The sequence below is a fragment of the Dama dama genome, chromosome 20 (assembly GCF_033118175.1).
Source record: "Dama dama isolate Ldn47 chromosome 20, ASM3311817v1, whole genome shotgun sequence".
Taxonomy (NCBI): Eukaryota; Metazoa; Chordata; class Mammalia; order Artiodactyla; family Cervidae; genus Dama; species Dama dama.
Genome location: NC_083700.1, coordinates 117055649 through 117079479, shown reverse-complemented (window position 1 = coordinate 117079479; position 23831 = coordinate 117055649). Strand labels below are relative to the sequence as shown.

Genomic DNA, 23831 nt, shown 5'->3' with positions numbered 1-23831 from the left:
CCTATCTAAATAGGAATGTCTGATTTACTTAAAGGGATGACTGTAGCTGACACAGGAAACCCCACGAAGATATTAGTGGATTTCTCAGAAGAAAACTACATGCCAGGAGGCAGTAAAATGAAATATTCAGAAGGCAGAGCAATAAAAATTGCCAACCAGGAAAACTCTATTCACCAAACTTATCCTTCAAATATGATGGGAAAGTAAAGGCTTTCTTAAAGAAAAGCTGAGGGAGTCCATTACCACCAGACCTGCCTTGCAAAGAATACTGGAGAAGTTCAAGCAGAAGAAAAAAGATGCAAAGTAACACATGAACACACACAAGAGTATATAACACACTAGGTGAGGTAAAAATACATAGATTTAGTTAATTCCAATTACTTAGAACAACGGTATATTAACAACTTCAAGTATAAAGTTTCAAGGAAAGGATGATTAAAAGTAACTACATCTAATATACCTTATTAACAAACACACAGCATAAAAGAGAGAACTGTGACATCAGAACATTCAGAGGAAGAGTTAAATGGTGGAGCAACTTTATTGGCTAATAAAGAGAGGCTGCAATCAGCACAAGACAAACTGTTTTAGGTATAAAATTTTAATGTAAGCTTCATGGTAACCAGAGTAAAAGTCTAGAGTAGATGCAAGAAATATAGAAAGGGGAAACAATACCATGATGAAAAGCCACCATTTACAAAAGTAGGGAGAAACAAAGGGAAAAGGAATCAATGGAGACAAAAAGCAACCAGAAAGCAATCATTCAGATGGCAGGAGTCAGTTCTTACATATCAATATCCAGTCTAAATCCAAATAGAGTGGGTTCACCAATAAAAAGACATAGATGATTAAAAAAAAAAAAAAAAACTATATGTGATCTACAAGAAACTCACTTCAGCTTTAGGGATACAAAGGTTCAAAGGGAGGGAATACATAAAGGTATTTCATAGGAATAAAAACAGAAAGAAAGGGGGCATAGTAATTCTTATATCAGACAAAATAGACTTTAAGAAAAAAGAATAACAAACATCAAAGGAGGCCATTATATGACAAAGGAGTTAATACACCAAAAAGTATACATACATGGACACGTGCACACACCCACACACATATACATATGCAAATATATAAAACAACATTGGATCACCTAAGTATTTTAAGCAAATAATAACAGATCTATATGAAAAAAAAATAGACAACATTACAAAAATGTAAGGGTTTTCAACATCTCACTCTTAGCAATGGCTAGATCATCCAAACAGAAAATCAAGAATGACATGTTGGAATTAAACCAAACTTTAGACCAAATTGAATTAAGAGACATATATAGAACATTCCATCCAACGAAACCAGAATACACATTTTCTCAGGTCTACATAAAACATCCTCCATGGATAGATGTGATAGACAAGACATAAGCAAGTCTAAGCAGATGTCGTTGTTGCAGATGTTGTTGTTGTAAGTCACTTAGTTGTGTCTGACTCTTTGCGACCCCGTGGACTGTAGCCCACCAGGATTCTCTGTCCGTGAGTTTTTCCAGGCAAGAATCCTGTGGTGGGTTGTCATTTCCTTCTCCAGGGGATCTTCCTGACTTGTTGCAGGAAGGGGGACCCCATCCAGGGCCTGAAAGTGGGCTCTTGTCTAACATTCGGAAACGAATTGTCTGAGGAGACACATGTGCTGACGAAGGAAGAGATTTTACTGGGAAAGGGCGCCCGGGTGGAGAGTAGGTGGTAAGAGAACCCAGGAGAACTGATCTGCTGTGTGGCTCTCAGTCTCGGTTTTATGGTGACGGGATTAGTTTCCAGGTTGTCTTTAGCCAATCATCTGACTCAGAGTCCTTCCTGGTGGTGCACGCATTGCTCAGCCAAGATGGATGTCAGAGAGGAGGATTCTGGGAGGTGGTCAGACACGTGGTGTCTCCTTTTGACCTTTCCTGAACTCTTCCGGTTGGTGGGGGCTTATTAGTTCAGTGTTCCTTACCAGGACCTCCTGTCATAAAACAACTCATGCAAATGGTTACTAGGCTGCCTGGCCAGGGTGGGTGGTTTCAGTCAGTGTGCTTCCCCGAACAGACCCAGGGATCAAACCTGAATCTCTTGCATTGGCAGGTGGATTTTTTACTATCTGAGCCACCACAGAAGCCCCCTAAGAAGTATATATTACAAATAATTTTATTCCTTTAAAGACAGTGAAGTCCTTGCTTAAAAATTATGCACAACCTAAAAGTTTAGAGTTATGTTTTATATAGCAGGAATTTTTAGGACTTCAAGACAGGGAGGCAGCACCTCAAGAAAACATAAGGGAACTGCTGTGAGGTGAGAGAGGAGCCAGGTTATATAGAAGTTTTGCAACAAAGGGCAAGTAGTCAGAACATCAAAGATTCTTGTTAATTAAAAGAAAACCAGATATCTCAGATGAATGAATTTAGCATTTTTCTATGTATGGGAAGATACAAGAATCTGGGCTCACTGAAATCATTCCTTTGATATGCATCTCATGCTTTGATATGCAGCTGCTTGGGGCCAGGATTCTGTGTTTATGTTCTGGAAGGAATAGCAGTCTTTTTATTTATTTATTGACTTGGTTGTGCCAGGACTTATCTGTGGCACATGGGATATTTTAGTTGTGGCAAGTGGGATCTAATTCCCTAACCAGGGATGGAACCTGGGCCCCCTGCACTGGGAGCACAGTCTTAGTCTTGAAGTAGGATCTTATTTCCCCTTCTAGGAAATGAACCACCATGAAGGATTTTAGCACTTTTCTAGAGATGAGGAGACACTAGAGTTGGCCTTGTAAACTGGATTCCTGAAAATATCTCTCTGAAGACTTGTTCCACCAGTTTTTCCCACAGCACAGAGGGCTTCATTTCTGCTCTCCACCCTGAGCTCCTTTCAGGGGGTATTGTAAATCAGCAGCCACAGCAGCACATTATTTAATCCTTGTAGAGGTAGATGGCATGTGACCATTGCAAGTGCCATTTTGTGGTTGACAAACCTAACAGTGCATTTTAATGCATCTCTGTTTTATTTTTTCAATATTTTCTCTACTACTTCCATGTGATATCTATGTCAACTACAAATTGACACTTGTGAAGAGCATTTGCCAGAGGCTGAACTACAACAGGGGAGAAGGAAGTGGCAACCCACTCCAGTATTCTTGCCTAGAGAAATCCTTGGACAGAGCAGCCTGGTGGGCTGCCATCTATGTGGTCGCACAGAGGTGAACACGACTGAAGCGACTTAGCATGCCTGCATGCATTGGAGAAAGAAATGGCAAGCGACTCCAGTGTTCAGGTCTGGAGAATCACAGGGACAGAGGAGCCTGGTGGGCTGCCGTCTATGGGGTCGCACAGAGTTGGACATGACTGAAGCGAATTAGCAGCAGCAGCAGGACTACAACGGAATTTGCCAGCTGGTTCGGCAGAGATTGAACACTGTGCCGCTGAAGTGGACGGCCTTCAACATCCGCTGAGGGAAATTCGGGGTAGAGAACAAAGCACTCTGAGTTCCGGGGAAACTGGTGGAACTGGTCTTTTAGAGAGTCAGATATTTTCAGGAACTGATTTCTTGATCCTAATTCTTACATTTCTTCATATCTAGAAAATCACTAAATCCCTTCATGGTGACATCAACTCCTCATGACCAGCAGAAAACCTTTTGTAAAATAAGTGCTTGATTGCACTGAACTCCCCTTCACCAAAGGCTTATATAGTGACCTTCCCCCACTGCCTCTTTGGAGCAATCTCTCAGAGGTATCTGAGGTACTGTCTCCTGGGCTGCAGTCCTCATTTTGCCCCAAATAAAATTTAGCTTGGCAACTATCATACTGTGCATATCTCCAATTTGTTCATCAAGATCACTACTCTTTCCCATTTTATTGCTTTCCTCTATTTCTTTGCACTGTTCAGTTAAGATTCTCTTATCTCTCCTTTCTATTCTTTGGAACTCTAGATTCAGATGGGTATATCTTTCCTTTTCTCCATTGCCTTTCACTTCTGGTCTTTTCTCAGTTCTTTGTAGGGCCTCCTCTGACAATCAATACTTTCTTGGGGGGAGAGTTTTGGTCACTGTCTCCTGTAAAATTTTAAGAATATCCATCTATAGTACTTCACACACTCTATCAGACCTAAATGCGTTGAACTTACTTGTTTCCTCCACTGTATAAACACAAGGGATTTTATTACATCATACATAAACACTTCAGTCAATGTAGCTCTGCAACTGAGTTCCACTCCAATTTCTATGGTTTCTCACCAGCCACGTTTCTAGCGTTCAGGGTCCTAGCACCAAAAGATGCCGCGAGTGTGGCACATATGCTTTTCGCCCTTCAGGGCCATTGGTCACGGTCCAAAGCGAGCTCCTTCAGAAAGGCATAAGCTTGCTTCAACTTTGGATTCATTTAATCCAGCTCCTTTTCAATCTTAGTTGTCTTTTTCTTTCTCTTTTCTTTCTTTTTTTTTTTTTTTTTTTTTTTCTGCTTCGTTCATTTTTAATATTTTTTGTGTGTGTGTATTTTATGTTCATTTTATTTATTTATTTATTGCTTGCTTTCATTCTCTTTTTCTATTGTATTTACACTAGTTGACTTCCAGAGTCATCTTTCCAATTCAGGGTCTCAAAACGCACTATAACTTAAGGTATAAACAGACTTCCCTCCTGGAGAATGACTGTTGGTTTCCTTCTTGGTGTGTGACATGTATGTTTGCTTGCTCTCCCGACCTGGACATCATGCTTGCCTTCCAGCACTACGGGCTTTCCACAGTCCATGGTTTCCCATAGCTAAAGTGTTGATTTCGTAGATCCTTACTAGGAAAAGACAGCCCTGACCCCGCTTTCTTCCTTAGCCTATTGCACCCCTCCCACCTTCTGCGGCCCCAACGTCTCCCAGGACCCTACTGCTTTGTACTTTATGACGCACGTGCTCACAATTTTCCTGCCCTTTTGCCTCCTTCCCATGGCATAGAGAAGCCATATCAGCCAGTATTTGTCTCTCTTTTGCACGGATTTTCCCCAGCATCAGGCGACATTCCCATTCCCTCTGCCACGCCATTCCAATCACCATTCTTCTCCTTCTTCACCTTCTTCACCACCTTCACCTCCTTCTCCTTCTCCTCTGTCTTCTTCTCCTTCTCCTTCTTCTTCTTCCTCTTCTTCTTCCTCTTCTTCTTCTTCAGAGGGTGTGGATGGGGCAAGCAGCAAGTCCATTTGATGCGATGGGGTGGAGAAAGATTGGTGGTGATAAGGAGGGCCGCCTGTGGGTGGCTCGACTTCCTCATCCAGGGCACCCTTGATCGTGTTCTTGGGGGAAGATACTGCTCATCACCCTTTTTCCTGTCTGTGTGTGGAGGGCATGGTGCATTGTAGGTAACCGTGTGGGGGTGAAAAGCCAGCATAATTTTCTCTGTTCTTTACCAAGCAGACTATCGGGGTCAGGAGCCACATTTCGCCCTCTAGGTCTGAGATGCTCAATCGCAAATTGCAGGTCCACCGTTTGATGGACGGTTTTGGGTTTGAAGCCGGCAACCAAGAGAAAGAAAAAACTGCTAGACGTGATCGATATGGGTCCTCGGGCGCCCCTCCATCAGGTCATGGGATCATGAGGCAGGCGGGAAAGCAGCTAGGAGAGGACAGATTCCCCACTGCCCCAGACACTTCAGAGGCCGGCCACGTCTCGTCGCGTCCAGTGGCGTTTGTCTGGAGCCACGCTGGACGAGACAACTGACTGACAGATAGGATGGGAAGAGTCGGATGTCCAGTTGTCTTGCTCTCACAATCTAGGGCAGCCTTGGGTCTTTCCTCAGTGCAGGGAGGACCTTTGCTTGCAGAAAGGAACGGTTGCATGACCCATGTCCAGTTAGGCACCTGTGCCATGCAGGTGGAGAAGTTTCTGTGGGACTCGTTGGGTTGCCTTTCTCGCCTTGGCCTTCGTGTTGGTGCCGGTGGTGCTGGTGGTGGTGCTCGTGGCACGCTGAATCGCTTCTCCCGTTTGGCACTTGGAGGTTGTGCAGCATGCTCCTTGCACAGGAAATGGAGCCCCAGGCAATTCTGCGCAGGAGTGTCCCACCGGTGACGAACAGATCCCCACATAATTCCTGCCGTATGTCCCTTTCCCAAGTAGCACTACGCCTCCCAAGGACATTCCACCCATAGAGCCTGGTCGCCCATCTTCTCCCCGGACCCTGCTCGATATTTGGGGCGTTTTGGAGAGCCTGACCGGCTGGAAGGAGACAATTCAGGGACATGCACCCGCTCCTCCCTGCCCCCGCAGGGCTCAGGAGATCGTCTCCTTGCTCAGCTGGCTGTGGGCGTACTGGGAGGCATCTCCCTGCCGCGTCACTCACCAGAGGCCAGTGGTGCGGCCAGAGAAGGCAGACGGGGAAAGAAAGGTCAACCCACACCCAAAGTCCCATCCAGAGAGGACCCTCCCAGCCCCGCAAAAGTGTGAGGACCTCGGACCGTGCTCAGACCCAGTCACACACCCCATCCTCTCCAGTAACTTCCCATCAGAGCCAGCCCTCGAGAGCTCGGCCGCTCAGCGCGATCCAGGTGAACACCGTGACCCCGGGCACACTGCAGGCCCCGCCTTTTTCCAGGAGGCTGCACCAGCCACACCGCCGAGAGGAACTCGCTCCTCGCTGGAATACTTGGTGGGTCACCCAGGCGGTGCCGCACGCAGAGTGTGCCTGGGCGTCTGCACGCATGTGCCTCAGAGCCTACCTACCGCCACAGCCCCAGAGATGGCCGCGGCTTCTTGTTCTTCCTCTTGGTCGCTCGGGCCCTCCCACTGGCACAAGGGCCGTTGCCAACGCTCGTCAGGCCCGGAGGCGGGCTGTCCATGCAGGGACGGCCAAGCCGGTCGTGCTCCTCTTCAGGCAGCTTGCCGTTTCTCCCTCCTCCGTGTGTGGATTGGTGAATCACGACTGCGCCGGCAGGCAGGCAGGGCCGACTGGAACTTCCGGAGGTCGAAGGCCTCCTTCGGCCGCTTGTGCTCTTGGAGGCGTCTCCACTGCTCTAAGCTGATTCCTTCGAACTCTGTGTCCCCCAGGGACACCTGCGACCCAGGAGCTCTGCCGCTGGCGTCTCCCGCAGGCTCCCCGGGGTGTGTGGGATCAGCTGTGAGGGGGGCCGCTGCCCCTCCCCCAGCACCACCTTTCCACACACCCTCCCGGGAGTAGAAGAGCACGTAGGCGCTCTGGCTCAGGGCAGCCCTCTCGTCACAGGCGCTCACCTTGGCATCGTCCATCTTATACCACTAGCCGTTGCCCACTCGCACGTAAGAAAAGTAGTGTCCTCGCTCACAGCTCCACCCGAAGTGCACCAGCACGGCAGAGAGCACGTAGCCCAGTGGCCCTGCCTTCCGCTCAGACGTGTAGGGCTGCAGGTCGAGGCACTGGGGAGAGCGCACTTCCTGAGGCCCTTTGGCCCCGCTCACCTGTGTGAACCGCTTCAGCACCAGCACCAGGACCTGGGACGTGCTGTGCAAAGTCAGCCTCTTGGTGGCAGGCACCTTCCGGACACAAACGCCACAGTCATAGGCGTTTTCAGCGTCCAGCTTCTCAGGCTTCAGCAGCTCTCTCAGAGCTTGCTCCACACTCTGAGCCGCCGTGATATCCAGGCTGATGTCCAGATAAGGGTCGAACGTGTCTGCAACACTGAGGCAGTGGACGCACTGGATCTGAGACCTCCTAGTTCCGCCGAAGACCTGACGGATGAGGGTGGTGTCCTCGGAGGGATGGCCCGACGGCTGGGATGCACTCAAGCACCCTTGCTGCATGGCATTCAGACTGAACATCAGAAACTCGTGGGCATCTTCCTGCCGGTGTCTGTGGAAGCCCGCCAGCAGGTCCTTGCGGGGCCGGATCACCTCTCCCTGGTGAAGGAGGGCTCGGGTCACGTGAGCTCGCACGGCACAGAGCGTGCAGGAGGTGCTGGCCGGACAGAGGCTGGCGTGCTGCTGGGACACCATCCAGCTGGCCAGGGGCGGCGTGTGGCTCAGACACTGCAGCGCTGCATTCACGTAGCAGGTGTTCCCCAGAATATGAAGCCCAGCCCCGACCCCCCACGGCCCCGTCCAATTCAGGGCGACTCGGTGGCCAGGCACCAGCCCTGCTGACCCAGGAGCCAAGTCACCCCGCTGGGGCCGCCCGACTGCTGGCTACAGCCACTCAGGGACAGAGGGTCCCCGAAGGGCATCCACACCAGTGGCGCTGGGCCGACAACCTTGCCCTCCGGGGAAGACGTCGAAGGGAGACGGACACACACCATCCCCGTGCGCCGAAGCAGCCCCCGGGTCTCTGCAAACAAGGCCCACGAGTGTTTCCATCTCCTACCTGCCTCTGCACGACGACGCCTCCTTCCCTCAGATGGTGCTTCTCTGAAAAAGGGCCTGGGCCCTGCCCCCTCGGGCCTGTGATGGCTTTCCCACAGCCCCACCCCCGCACGCGCAAGCTCCCCATTGTCTGAGGCATCCGAGAGGGTGCTCACTCCCACTCCCAACATCCCACCACCGATACTTTTCTCGGGGAATTCCCCATGACGAAGCCCCACATGCACTTCCGATCTGGCCCTGGACCAAAGGGCTCAGGATGCAAATGATTCGGGGGGCCTTTGGCCTTCCAGACTTGCCTGCTGGAGAGTCACTGCAGGGCTTCCAAGTTCAGCACACACATGCGGGCTGGGGAGGAATTCCGTGGGCTCACCCTTCAGATCCTAACACACTTGTGGAAACAAATATCTGCCCACGTATCCTCTCCCTTTGAGGGGTCTCACCACCCCAGACCCCTGCCTGAGGACAACCCCTCCCCGGACAACAAGAAACCCTTGCCTCAACTTTGCTCTCGACTGAGGTCCACTCCATTTTCTATGGTTTCTCACTAGCCACTCTGCTGGCGTTCAGGGTCCTAGCACCAATAGATGCTGGGAGTGTGGCTCATGTGCTTTTCTCCATTCCGGGTCGTTAGTCATGGTCCAAAGCGAGCTCCTTCAGAAAGCCATAGGCTCGCTCCAACTTTGGATTCATTGCTTCAGCTCCTTTTCAATCTTAGTTGTCTTTATCTTTCTTTCTTCTTCTCTTTCTTTTTTTTTTTCTTTTGCTATTTCATTTATTTTTATTTTTATTTTTTGTATTTTCTGTTCATTTTATTTTATTTTATTTGCTTGTTTTCATTCTATTTTTCCATTTGATTACACTAGTAGACTTCTAGAGTCATCTTTCTAATTTAGGTCTCAAAATTCACTATAACTTAAGGTATAAAGAGATTTCCCTCCTGGAGGAGGATGACTGTTTGTTTCCTTCTTGGTGTGTGACAGGTATGTTTGTTTGCTCTCCCGTCTTGGACATTATGCTTGCCTTCCAGCACTATGGGCGTATCTCTGAGGAGGTGACATTTTAGCTGTGCTCCGGGCCTCAGTCCCCCTTCCCTTGTCACCAGAGCCAGACACCAAGGATGGCTGCTAGAACCACACACACTAGTCAGTCCTGAACCTGAACACCAGATCACTGTTGCCTCCTGAGGAGTCACAGTAAAGGCCCCTGTACTGAATTCCCCTCCCTCCCTCTCTGGACAAGTCCGATCCTTTCCCGTGTGACCCAATGGCGTGGCCTGTCCCTCCTCTTGGGAGCTGTAATCCATCAACTCTCTTTTCAATGACAGTTGTCTCCTGATCTGTTTGCCTTATTATGTCTCAATTTCCTATTAATACACTCTATTTTAAAGTAGCCAAGAATCACAGCAGACTGTAGACAATTACATGTGGACAGCTGGAGAATGAAGGAGTATGACTGCTGCAATGTCCTCGGTCAGTTTACTATTTGATTGTGTGTTAAGTGTGTTTTGTGTTTTCCTGCCTGGTTAGGATCCTCTGGATCACCTGTGCTTTCATCCACCAGCTGTTTGTCCTCACAAAGTTACTTGCAAGCACAACTGAAATTCAGAATATGTTCAAATTGTTCCCTATATGGCAGGCATCTTAGAGCAAAATTTAATGCGGCACTGATAAGGAGTTCATGTCTTTCTCCAAGTTGGCTAAGAATGAGCATAGTAGTAGGGATGTAATGTTAGTCCCTCTGTTGTGTCCAGCTCTTTGTGACCTCTCCTTTGAGAGAAGCCTGGCAGGCTACAGACCCTGGGGTCCCAAAGAGTTGGACATGACTCTTTGAGAGACTATATATTCTTTCAGATTCTTTCCCATTATAGATCATTGCAAGATATTGAGTATAGCTCCCTGCACTATACAGTAGGTCTTTGTTGTCCACCTAGTTTATATACAGTAGTGTGTGCATATTGATCCCAAACTCCTAATTTACCTCTCCCCACATCCCCCGTGATCCTCTTTGGTAACCATAAGCTTGTTTTCTATGTCTGTGAGTCTACTTCTGTCTTGTAAATAAGTTCATTTGTATCATTTTTTCAATATTCCACAAATGTGATATCATACGATGTTTGTCTTTTTCTATCTGACTTACTTCGCTTAATATGAAATCACCATATTCATCCATGTTGCTGCGAATGGCATTATTTCATTCACTTTCATGGCTGAGCAGTTTTCCATTGTACATATATTCCACGTCTTCTGGAGCAAGCACTTCTTAGAATATACAACTTGACTTACTTTAAAAGAACAAAACTTGTGAGTAAACCTAAGTTTTTTAGAGATGGAGAATTTCTCTGTAAATGTTCATATATCATTTATTAGTATTTAATAGATTAGGATTTTGAGGCCAAGAATAGTAGGTGAAATTGGTGTGTGCTTTTGTTTTAGGTCACTTACATCAAGTTCTGACAGCAGGGTTAAATTATATTCACAAAATACAGATGTCTTCTGTTCTTCTATTCTTGATTCTCTAAAACTATGTGGTACTTTTGTAGCCAGTTGTTCTTTGCTTGCATAGCTTTTACATGATTTTCAGAAGTAATTCTCGAAAACTTTTACTTTATAGCCTTCCTTGCTCATTTTTCTTTTGCTTTAGTTGCTTTAATTAATGGTCTTGACAAGTCATATTTTTCCAAAAAGTAGTCAATTTCTTGAATATTCTAAAATATTTGAAGTGTATATAAAGGGGTTTACATTCATTTTTTTTGAGTGGGTATAAGATAATATGAAATATACATCAGACCTGCTCTCTGACACAGAACTCCTAAATGTCTTAAAGGTTCCTGGGTGATAGAAATGCTTTTGTTTTGTTTTATTTATATGTTTTCTGAAAGTGTTAATTTATTTTTTTCCTGGTAGGCAATGGTTACTTGCATAACACACACTTTTCAGGATTATTGCTAAGGTTTGTTAGTACAAGTCTATGTTCCCTTTATTTTAAGGCTTGTGATTAGTTTCATATCTCTCTCTCTCTCCCTCTTTCTTTTTTTTCTTTTTTTTTTAGTTTCAGCTCTAATACATGCATTTTTTGTGCCTTGGCTGAATGCCCCACATATTCAAGGAGGTTTCTTCACTCTAGCTGGTGGGGATTCTCAGTCCCACATGATCGTTGGACATTATTCAATGCATTAGAAATTTATACATTTTCCTGCAGTGGAATAACATAGGCTAAGGTTATGCATTACATTGTTTTTTGTGATGTCAAGATGTAACTGAATATTAGTGTTTATTCCAATGTGGACCAGTAAAGTGTGTTATAGTACCTCATCCATTCAGTGGACTGAATTGCAGAAAATAGTGTCCCAAGAGAGAGTTTTCCCCAAGATATTGTCAGCTGAATATAAGCACGATATAATAAAATATTGTGCACAGTATACTACCATTTATGTCTTTAAATGTGGTTGTGTGCTAAGTCATTCAGTCATATCTGACACTTTGTGACTCTGTGGACTGTAGGCCCACAGGCTTCTCTGCCCCATGGAGATTCTCCAGGCAAGAGTACTAGAGTGGATTGCCATTTCCTTCACCAGAGGATCTTCCAGACCCAGGGATTGATCCCGAGTCTCTTCTGTCTCCTGCATTGGCAGGTGGGATCTTTACCACTAGCACCACCATGTAGAATGAAGAAGAAACAGATATTCATTGCTTGTGTCTGCATAAATGGCATTCTGGGACATCTCTCCTGGTCCAGTGGCTAAGACTCTGCACTCTCATTGTAGGGGCCTCAGTTCAATCCCTTGTCAGGAAACTAGACCCCACATGCCACAGCTAAGAGTTCCCATGGAAAATGTCCCACAGGCCACAACTAAGACCTGGCACAGCCAAATAAATAATTTGTAAAAAATTCAAGTCTCTGGAAAGATTCCTGGGAAATGAAACACCATGACTGACTGTGAAAGGAGGAAAAACGTAATATAAAATATTTTATATTTTTAGGTTCTTGAACCTTGTACATGTATTATAAATTTCTCATAAATGTCAAAACATTATAAAAAATGTTAAAGCTCTAAAGAGTAAAGCTCATAGTGTTATTTCTAACAACTGAATGAAAGTCAAGTTTGTTTTATCAGAAAGATTATATCTGGCTTCTCTAAAACATCTTCTCAGGCTTTTTCCACACTCCCCAGACAGTGGTCCATATGGCACTGTCTGGATTCTTGTCATAACTTGAAGAGAATCTTTTACACTTTCTGGGTCCTTGATGTCCGGCAAATGAAGGGGGACATCATCACGTTCTTTGCAGCAGGAGCCCACTTAGGTGGCACCAACCTTTACTTCCCAGTGGCGCAGTACATCTACAGAAGGAAAAGTGAGGGCGTCTACATTAGGAATCAAAGAGAACCTGGGAGAAACTTCTGTCGACAGCTCATGCCATTGTTGCCACTGAAAACCCAGCTCTGTCACCGTTGCTTCCTCCAGGAACCCTCGGCAGCGAGCTGTACGGCAGTTTGCTGCCGCCGCTCCTGTGGTCGGCCATTTCACTCCTGGAGCCTCCACTAACCAGACCCAGGCAGCGTCCAGGAGCCAAGACTCCTGTGAACTTCTCACCATCGGTCTACGTGACAGACTCTCCTCTGCATTCTGGAGACGACCCATTCCCGGCACAAAGGGAGCTCAGTCGGTGGGTCTGATGGCGGATGCTCACCCGGGCAGCTCTGCCCGTGCGCGGCACCGTTTCCTGTGAACACTCGGGAGGTCGTGTCTGATCGCCACGTCTGCACATTCTGAAAAGATTAAAAGGGAAAGGCAGGTGGCAGTGAGCAGGCTCTGACCAAGGAGGACGTCACGGTGAATGGGTGACGTCAGCAACTGAGTGCAACGCTGCTCCATCTGAGGTGGTGGCCTAGTCCACAGGCGGGCAGGCGAGCTCGCTGCCCACTCCGCAGTGCCCCCGAGGGCTGGCCTGCAGCGCCCACTGCTCAGGCCACGGGGTGGGGAGGGACAACACGGAGTGGGCTTCGGCTGGTCTTGCACAGGCTCTTTTCTTGGGTGGGGCTGTGCTGGGTCCTTGCTGCTGCACGGGCTTTGCTCTGGTTGCGGTGAGCGGGGCGCACTGTCTGGTTGCGGGGCACGGCCTTCCTCTCGCAGCGGCTTCTCCTGTCATGGGCTGCCGAAGTGGCAGAGCGTGGGCTCAGCATCTGTGGACCCCAGGCTCTAGAGCACAGGCTCAATGACTGTGGTGCAAGAGCTTAGTTCCTCTAACGCACGTGGGATTCTCCTGGACCAGGAATTGAACTCATGTCTCCTGCATTGGCAGGAATCTTTACCATGAGCCATCATGGAAACCCCACAAACTCGTAAAATGGAAGTAGGTTGACAGAAAATAAACAGTTTATAAATAAATAAATATGTCTACTCTTGAGAAGGTTCTGTGACCGTTGATTTTTTCTTTTCACATAAGAGGAAAATTTCCTAATTCATAATTCATTATGTTCTTCCCTCAAACAACATTTACCACTGCTAATTTTACTAGCTAAGCTCGATCCAATTTTTAAAATACTTTTCTCCCACTTTCCCCTATGCACTGTACATTCATTATGAACTGAGATAATATTTTATCATTGCTCAGTCACTCAGTCATGTCCAACTCTTCCTGACCCCATGAACTGCAGCACACTGGGCTTCCCTGTCCTTCACCATCTCCCAGAGACTATACTTATATACTTCATGTGGATAGGATAATCATTTGACTTCATAATTGAATTATTTCTCTGAATCTGACGTATTAATACGCTAGTAAGATATAAAACACTTGACTGACTTCAGCATAATAAAGAATATTAGAATCAGGTGACCATATCTTAAGACTGATTATCAAACCAGCAGCCATGTTGATGAGGAGCAGTGACACATGCCGGGACATTTTATGTGGTGAGAGAGTGGAGCACTGTCCTCAGGGATTTAAAGGGCTGTTTGAAAACAGAGTAAAACTAGGCTCAGCGGTTGGACCTCATGGGAGTCACTTCCCCAGGACACATAGGAGGGAGTCCTGAGCATCTTGAGTGCCCCACAAGGTGGTCTGAAGTGGTGGCCAGGGCACCCCTCTGTGTATCAGTGGAGATGGTAGTTGTATTGTGTGTCTGTACAAGTCTGTATAAGTCTGATCTGGCATGCAGAAAAGTAAATTTGACTAAATGGCAGATGACCTCAGCTCTAATAATAAGATCTTTTCTTGAATCAATTTGTTTCTCCTCTCAGCTCTTCATCCCAAAGGAGTTACTCTACATGAGACCCATTCTCTTTTAATTCCATTCTTCAAAGCCTCAAACTTTGTAGCTTTTTTTCAGTATCTGTCCATGGTTATTCCTCAGACAAGATAAGCAAGAGTAAAATTTTCTCATTGGGCTTTAAAGATAAACAAATACCTTTAAAATTAGACATTCTAAAACTTCTAAATTCATTCATGTTCTCACATTAGTATGTTCAATCCTAAGTCTGTAATGAGCATTTTTACCTGATTCAAACACAACTCTGGAGAGTAGATTGGTGGTGGGACTTCACAGACCACTGGAATCTTGAACTCTTGACAGTTAGATCTCCTTTTACAGAAATGTTAGCAGCCAATAGAACAAGGAGCATATAGTGCCAGCTTACAGGGCTGACAGCAAGGAAAAGACAGTTTATTGATGACAGAAAAGATCTACCTTCTGACAAGCAGTCGCCTCTCACGGTGGGGCAAACCGGAAGTGCCTGCAGACGCAGAGACGCGCGCGCAAGGGGCAGGACGCTTCAGCCACGTCCGTTATCAGCACAGCCGGAAGTGGGTCCTTACTTGACTGACTCGTGCTTCCTGTCTCTTTAGCTCCCTCCTGCTTCCCGGCCGCTGTGCTGAGTTGGACTCCCCTTTGCTTTTCCTAGATCTCCTTGGGGCCTTCTCACAACGCCCGGCAGCAGGCAGGAAGCAGCAGGCCGTTGGGCAGGGCTGCGCCTGTAACTCGCCTGGCAGCCGTGCGGCTGGGACAGCGTGCTGAGCGTCCACCGTCCCTCTCAGGGGTGAGGCTGTGATGGGACCAGAGGTTGGAATGGGAAGATGGAAGGGCTGCCTTTATTTTCTTTCACTCCCGGGCCAGGAGCTCTTAACCTGAGGGATTTGGAGAGCCCAGGGAGCCTGTGGCCACCCTGAAGTGATGCATAAAATGCGTCGGTGCACAAGCTTTTGTTCAGATAAGATTAAATGCCCTGGATTCACCCCTTCAGAATATTTTATCATTGTTCCTAGTCTGTCCAGATCCTGTGCATTGGAGCAGAACACTGCTGCAGTGATTTCATCACACTTCCATTGCTACCAGTCCCTAGTAAACCCAGCTTTCAGAATCAAGAGAATCTGGTGGCTGACAAGGCTTAAAAACATCCTATGAAGTACCTAGAATCAACAGCATTTGATTGTACTCTACTGAAACATTTTAAGGTCTAGTAGTTTGCTTTTCACTTTTGAGCTCGGTCAAATTGTTTCCAAACAAGAGAAACCAAACTTTATAAAGTCTATGTGTCTGACCAGGGTTACAGGGCACAAACTAGTTTAGAACAGGGCCTAGGTTGACCTGAGATTCTGTCATTATCAGAAATTAAAGTAGCAATGAGCATTTGCAACACAAACACCAAAAGCATTTTATTACTGGATAATTTGGATTGGGAAGATTCCCTAGATGCCGAGGTCCAGCCCCGACACGACCAGGAATACCCAAGGGATGAGTGGCATCGGCGAGGAAGAAGACAGACACACACAGAAGGTTGAGTAGAAGAGGTAGCTTTTTTTTATTTTTAGGATAGCTCAGTTTGTACAGAATGAACATTTCCTCTCCCCTAAGTCACCACATATTACATCCGATATAGTTTCATGCATCTGTCAATATTTTTCTTTCCCATGTTTTTCCCCTATGCATTCATCTAGAATGTTTCTGATTACAGGGTTTATTTTTTAAAATCCCGTACATAGTCTTCTTGCCTCAATGGCCTAACATTTTCACTCTAACAAAAACAATGTCCTACAAATCTCAGGTACAGTGTAAATTCTTTGGACAATAAAACAATACATGGGAAGGGTCACAGTAACATGTTTGACATTTCTGAGAATAGTACCATGAGAAAAACCTGATATTTTTCTTTACCTGAAACCACAAAGTCTCAATTTACAATGATTAACTATTAAACAGCAAAAACACCTCTAAAGCAGCAAAACACCTCTATTAATAGTGAGATAATGGCAGTGAAGCTGGTTAATATAAATCTCTTGACATCTATGTACCCCATTTCCTAACTCTACAAAAATGCCCATAATATCATGTTGTTTAAAGAAAGGGAAACAATAAACAAATAGCAGCAAGGAAATAGCAATAATGAAAACCCTCTCAACCAAGGAGCAAGTAAACTGATGCAGTACATCTACTTCTAAATCTAAATGCCTCTACTCTTTTCTATTCTAGAACATTATAATCTTTTAAGCAAGCAGCCAGACTATACCTCTGACCTTTTCTTTGCTGACTTGATGTTTATGGTCATGTCCTGAGCCAGAGCAATCATGAGCATTTCCAAAAAAGGCTTGGACTTTTCCAGGGAGGCCTTATTACTATATATTATATTTCCAAAAATTAATAGAAAGCCCAACAACAGTAAGACAGAAGGAAGAAAGGGACATACCGGGCCCCCGGGACAACCTCGAGGGGAAGAGCTGCTTGCAGATTCCTTTCTCATCCTGGCGGCTCCAGAGGGGACATATTGGGCCCCTGGGGCAGCCCCGTGTGAGAAAGAGCTGCCTTGCAGGTTCCTCTCTCATCCCGTGACCTTGTCACGGTTTGGGCACACCCTGGTGGCTCCCAACACCTAGAGAAGGGAATGGAAACTCACTCCAGCATTCTTGCCTGGAGAATTCCATGGGCAGAGGAGCCTGGCGGGATTACAGTCCAAGGGGTCACAAAGAGTCGGACATGACTGAGTGACTTTCACTTTCTTTTTGCAGTTTGGATCTACAAAAAGGTAAAGTCTTTTCTGTGGTTATTTGTAAATGCTTCCTACAGATTCAGTTAAATGGCTTTGTGTTCTGAAATTGCTCCCAAGACATTGATCTGGACTTCATACACGTATGTACAAAATGACTTTGTTTTCTGTGCAATGGTGGTAAAACAGTTAAAAAGCAAGCAAAGAAGCCAAAGCCGGTGAACTGTTTTTTAAACAGGCTGAAAGTGCCACCTACGGTCCACTCCGTAGAAATGCCCAAAGAATGTAGTCTGAGCCTTATGGACTGAGAGTCACAGGAACTAGGAATTTAAGGTAAGTTAGACTCACATCTAACTACACTTTCTACTTATATGCTATTTATAACGAGTTATGTCATCATATTTATGCTCTCTCCTGAGCATTCTCAATATTTGCTTACAGAAAGTAAGATATTGAAAATCTTTGAACTGTGGCAGTTGTAAGAAACATTATCAGGCTATCATACGCTTTCCACAGGTTCAGATTATCCAACACCAAAATGCCTTTAGAATTCTGGAGCAAAAATGCTCTTTGCCACTTTAACTCCTAGTAAGGGCTGAGGCCCAGAGCTCCTTGAGTGGCAGCTCCTGCTGGGGACTCCACTGTATATATTTTGCATGTGTTTAAGAGATGACAGAAAAAGAGAAAGCTCTAAAATGGCAAAAGCTTTAAGGTACACCAAAACGGTGGTTTTCAATGTTAGTTTGAGTGTTTTGTTTTTAATGAAATAATCCATTGTCAGACAGGCCAAAATAACTTTTGAGAATAAAGTGTACATATTCTTCCCCTCAGAGATATTGGCAGCCAAATTAGTTAAGACAATTCTTTAATATGGGCCTGGCATTAATTCTGGCTTGCCTTGGACAGGTAACTGATTTCCAGGCTGACTTAAGCCCAGCAAGTGTTCAAGGGATGTTCTAGTGACTGGAGGAGACAGCAGTGTGCAGCCCGCATTTCATTGATTGTGCTGCTTGTGTGCTCATTCTGTCATTAACCCTTCAGCCAATATTCAATCTCTTCCACATAGCTTATCATTTGTTTGACTCTGAAATATATTGGTTCGGTTTTTATGATAAGCTAGTCCTGTACAATCATATGTAAAGTGTTTATTTAATACAAACAACATACACTCTAGTTCAAGTTCATCCTGAATTAAAAGTACACAGAAAAAAACTGGATAATTTAGAGTAAAAGTAAAATTTCTCTTTCATCCCTATCAAGGTGCCTGTGGTTCATTTGTATATATTCCTCCAGCTTTTTAAAAAACATTTTCATATATATATATATATATATATATATATATATATATTTACACAGATAACGTAGTATCATGTTTTAGTTCAGTTAGACAAATAATGTGTGTTGTTTTACAACTTGCTTTTGTCATGTAACAGTATGACTTTGAGGTGTCACCATTTCCTGTTTGGGGGAATATAAAAATCTTTGTTTAGAACAATATGATTCTGCTCTAAGCAAACTAGGTTCGTCTAGCATCCACATTCAGGGAGATGCAGAAATGTCTTTAGTTGCCCTGCACATCTCAGCATCTGGAAGGGAGGAATCTGAGAGCAAGGAAAGCCTCAGTAATAAACCCCAGGCACCCCGTTAACCCAGCTCTCAAGGAGGAGGGCGGGGCAAGGACAGCTCACTGGCTGGAGGGAGGTCTTGTGATGCCTGCGTCTCCAGCCTGGCTGGTAGCAGCCCAGAGAATCAGGAAGGGAAGGAAAGAGAGCCGGTAGAACAGTGGAGGGCAGTGAACGGGCCTGCTGGCAACAAAGGACAAAGGTCGCAGCAGAGACTGGGGAGGATGAGAGGGTCCCCGGGAGGAGCCGGAGGAGAGACACCTGGAGGAGGCTTCCTCCTGCTCAGCCTCCCCAGAAGGGGCCAATGGGCCGGGTGAGGGGTCACATCCGCTCCCCTCACTAAGACTGCAGTTCAGGTTGGTCTCGGGAGCACACTTCTTTCACTTGAGTGATTCAGTTGTGTCTCCCCTGTAATTTCAGGGTCTTCTCTGCCTGCCTTCCCCTCACTTTCCCTCTGGCCTCAGTCTTCATTGTTTTCTGGCAAACAAAATATAGTCAGTAGGAAGAGCTGACGATACAAAAGGCAAAGGCCTGCCTCTGAGGAGTAATATATACTCATATTGTTATGCTAGTTTATTTATATTTATTAATTTAATTTATTTTAACATAATGCTATATAAACATGTATATATAATGCAAGTAAATATTAAATGTGATGTATTATTATTTTATTATAATAATATCTATAAACTAATAATATATATGTTAAAATTAATAATATATAGGCTGATTTAGTTAACGACACCCCTGGTGAGAAGACTAATGAAGACAAAAGAAATCAGAAATCTGAAGATCTTTGGGAACTCCGTGCTCATGATGTAAATGGCGAGACGTGCATGAAGGTTCTTAGCCAGGGGTCCTCACAGGATTTTCCAGGCCCTGTTACAGGTCAACAGGGAACCAGGTAGTGAGTGTCGGGGCAAAGCCCCCAGGCTGAGGCCAGGCCGGGTCTCCCGCCAGTCTCCTTCCTTCCGTGCACCACGAGTGCAAGCGAGTGTTATCACTTCTCCTACAGAATGAAGGTGTGTGTTGCAGGAAAGCTGGAGTGAACTCTCTAGTGACATAAATTTAAAACTACAGCAAGAGGGAGATGGAGGGAGGGAGACAGATAAACAGATATGATGTGCCCTGGCTTTAGTCTATAGTGCAAAATTTATGAAAACAGAAAATGATATTAAAACCGGTTAGTCTTCAGTATTTTTATTGGTGCCTGTATTAAACAATTGATCAGTCATCTAAATATCATAGATTCTAAATCATAAACTAGGATTTTAAAACACTGTGGTTTTCTGTGTTACCAAAATGTACTTTTGAAGCCAATGTCCAAATCATCCAGTGTCTTCTTTTCCTGAGTGTTTGGTCACGTGTTGTTGTCTTTTTAACTTTTGTTTTATATTTGAGGTAGAGCCCTTTAGCAAAGAGTGCTGTGATAGTTTCAAGTGAACACTAAAGGGAGCAATTCAGCCATACACATCCATGTGTCCTTTCTCCCCCAAACTCCCCTCCCATCGAGGCCGCTACATGACATGGAGATCCATGTGCCAAACAGTGAGTCCTCGTTGATTCTTAACCAAATCGGACCTCTGTTGCATCATCAGAGACCGTATCAGAATGTTTCCCAGAGGTTAGAGAGGAGTTTCCTGGAAAATACTCAGCGCACCCCCTGTTGCCAGATGAAGGCTGTTTATATCTGGGTGCTAGTTTTGAGAGAGCTTGGTGAGCTGGACCAGCTCCTACAGAGATGGAAAGAGCTTGTCACCATCAACATTCCCCAGTAGGTTCAGCCTCCCCCGAATGCGCCCTGAGTCCTGACCGCTGAGCAGGCCAAGCCCGGTCCTCCCTCCGCCCCCAGCGCCTCCTCCGGCAAGAGCGCGGGCCGCAGGAGACAGAGGGACTGACCGCTCGTCCCCTCCTACCCCCCCACTCCCAGGCATGGACGAGCCCAGCTCCCTGCTCTGGTTGAAGGAGGAAGAAGGTCCAACAGCAGCCCCAGAAGAAGCGCAGAGGGGCCCCTCCATTCCCAGGACTGTGAGCTCATCGAGCAGGGCTGATGGGACACGGGGGCGGGAGGAGCCTCAGCGCCAGACACTGTGGGAGCTTGTCTGCTGAACAGACTCAGGGACTGTCTGCTGGCTGTGGGATCTGGGGAACGGGAGAGGTTTGGATGGATTGGGGCTAGATGGGAGGGTTTCTCATGTCTAAAGCACAGGCTGTGTCTCTCTGGGCTGAAAATATTAACCTCTGAGCACTAGATCCCACCAAAAGCAGAGTATTGGTTAGAGGTGTCCTGAGACATGAGAGTTTCTCAGGGAGATGAGAGGAGATGCTAGGAGGATGTGAAATGCCTCGTAGAGCCTGAACCAAACACCCAGGCTTCTGACCCCAGTTTTGGGAGTAGCAGTTTCTTATGCATGTCTCTGGTAGCTCAGATGGTAAAGAATATGCCTGTAATGTAGGAGACCTGGGTTTGATCTCTGAGTCGAGAAGATCCCCTGGAGAAGGAAATGACAACCCACTCCAGTATCCTTGCCTGGAGAATCCCATGGACAGAGGAGCCTGGCGGGCTATAGTCCATGGGGTCGCAAAGCCTCAAACATGACTGAGAGCCCTTTCAGGTGAGGCAGCTGGTGTCCTCGGGCCTGATCAGGGAGGAGCCCAGCTGACTGTTGCTTCTGACAGCCCTGTCTGAGAGAACAGCCCAGACAGGTGCCCTGGGGAGTCAAGACACAGGCTGCTTAGTCAGCAAGACTGTGAGGGGGTGGAGTGTGCACCCCGCGGGCCCTCTCCACATCGCCCCCGTGTGACTGCAGTTCTGAGCTTTGGCCTGAATGCATCATAGACAAGGACCCTTCATAGTCTACCTATTATGAGGTAACAGCTAAAGGAATGTTGCCTATATGCTTATACATAAAGTTCCATCTCTGGGAACCCTGCATCCCAGGTAATGAGCACCAAGCTAAAATAGCTTTGTTCAGTTCACAGGAAACCTCCTGACCAGACTCTCCTGTGAGTCACAGCAGGGAGGCAGAAATGAACACATCCCCTCTGGAGGATGATTGGAATGAAGAAATATTTGACTTTCCTCCCCCCCTTCCCCCCAACACCTTTTTGTATAAATAGAAAAGAAGCCTGAATTCTATCTCAGGTAAGATGGGTCCTTGGTGCAAGAGTCCCGGGTTTCTGAATAAAGCTGCTGTCCTTGCCCCAACAACTCATCTCTCAGTTAATTGGCCTGTCATGAGGTGAGCACTACAAGCTTGGACTCAGTTACAGAAGAGCTGGCACTCTTGCTCTCTCAGGAAGAGTTCTGTTTTCATTCATCATGTATTTGAGTCCCGCTCAGAGCCAGGCCCTAGCTAACTGATCACTCACCCTTGGAGACCCAGCTCAGATCTCACCTGGTCCACAATGCCTTTCTCCATCCCCTGCTCTGCCTGCACCATTTTCTGCCTCACTAAGGACCACTCAAGTCTTTAACTACACTTCAATGAGCTCTCCAGCTTGTAAGCCCTGTGACGACCTCGAAGATGCAGAATGGGGCTCAGAAAATGTGACGATGATGAATGACCAAATCAATGAGCTGGTTAAACACAAACCAGGCTTAGGTCACATTCACCAAAGGTGTCATCTTCTTCTCCCTCCTTCCAGGGCCAGAGTTTCAGGGGAACCTTTACACAGAGCCCAAGAATCTTCTCTGACACGAACCTCATCTAAAACATTACCTGTCTGAATAGATTTTATTTTCAGTTTTATTTCTTTTTACACTTGATGTCACTTCATGACTATTCCACTGAATATTGAGTAACTGAATGATCACTTCCATTTTGTCTGGGCCAAGCAAGCCCAATACAGGTTATGATATTGAGGAGGAGAAGGTCAGGGGAGTGGGGGGTGGGAAACCAATGGAAGCAGGCAGGTCCCATCCCCGTTCCCACAGCCCCACCACACCCACTTGGTCCTTAACCAATCTGACTATGTTTACGAGGGATCAGTTTGTCTCCTCGCTAGATGGTCCATCCTTTAGAGACAGCTGTAGAGGTCACAAGACAAACCTAAGTTCTAAGAGCCCTGTGTGATCCAGGAGCAGTCGCTTGTGCCTTCAGAGGGTCAGTTTCTGACCCACAGTGATGCTCTCCCAGAGTCGAGGGTGAGTTGTGGCCAGCCCTGCTCACCATGAGACGCTGCAGCTCTTGCTCTGCCCTGAAACCCCTCCCTGCAGCCTGGCTGTATTTGAGGGGACGCCTGGAAAAAGCAAGGCTTGAGCGAGTAACAGAAAGTGGGTGCTTCAGGAGCAGAAGAGATACAGAGAAACTTGGTCTCACTGCGGCCACGTCCAACTGGTCCCAGCCTAACGCCGCTTGTCATTCACCCTGAGTGGACATGATCTCCTGGGAGCTCAGAGGACTCTCCTGAGAGCTGGGGATGTGGAGCTCTGGAGGGTGTGGCTGGCATAGCCCCCCACATGAGGCTGGGGCTCTGGGGCTCTGCAACTGGCCGGGGACTGAAGCTGGCCTGGCAGGTTTGCAGTGTAGACTGTCGGGTGTCTGGCTGAAGCTGCTGGCGTCCACGGTCACACTTCCCCCACCCGTCTGACCGGTTCTGGCCCCAGCAGTTAAGAACGGCTGGTCTGGCGCGCATATGACTGAGACTTGGGAGCTCAGCATGGGAGGTTCTTCCACCTGCCTCTCCTGTCCTTCTCCTGGGTATCTCTCTCCTTCACCACCACTGCCCACCCCATGGAGTTCTCTTCTTAGGCCGCCATGGGGAGGCCTGTGTTGGGTCCTAATCAGGTGGGTGGTATGGAGGGTCCCGAGACGGGGTGTCATGGCTGGGCTGGTGTGCTGTGCTAGCTGGTGGCTCAGGGCCGGTGCAGCAAAGAGGGTCCCTGCACAAACACAGT

General features: G+C 46.6%; 1 long non-coding RNA gene and 2 pseudogenes across 2 annotated transcripts; 2 read left to right on the top strand and 1 right to left on the bottom strand.

The window, feature by feature from the left end:
* Positions 1–848: 848 nt before the first annotated feature.
* Positions 849–8458, bottom strand: LOC133040029 (ubiquitin carboxyl-terminal hydrolase 17-like protein 6; annotated as a pseudogene).
* Positions 8459–12257: 3799 nt separating this feature from the next.
* On the top strand, positions 12258–13081 carry LOC133040028 (small ribosomal subunit protein uS2-like; annotated as a pseudogene).
* Positions 13082–15175: 2094 nt separating this feature from the next.
* On the top strand, positions 15176–23560 carry LOC133041708 (uncharacterized). 2 transcript variants are annotated; one of them, XR_009689290.1, is made up of 5 exons: positions 15176–15368; positions 17332–17348; positions 17548–17642; positions 19657–20959; positions 21907–23560. It is a non-coding gene; the product is annotated as an uncharacterized LOC133041708 (long non-coding RNA). The 2 variants fall into 2 exon arrangements; XR_009689289.1 differs by having other exon boundaries at positions 17332–17642.
* Positions 23561–23831: the final 271 nt, after the last annotated feature.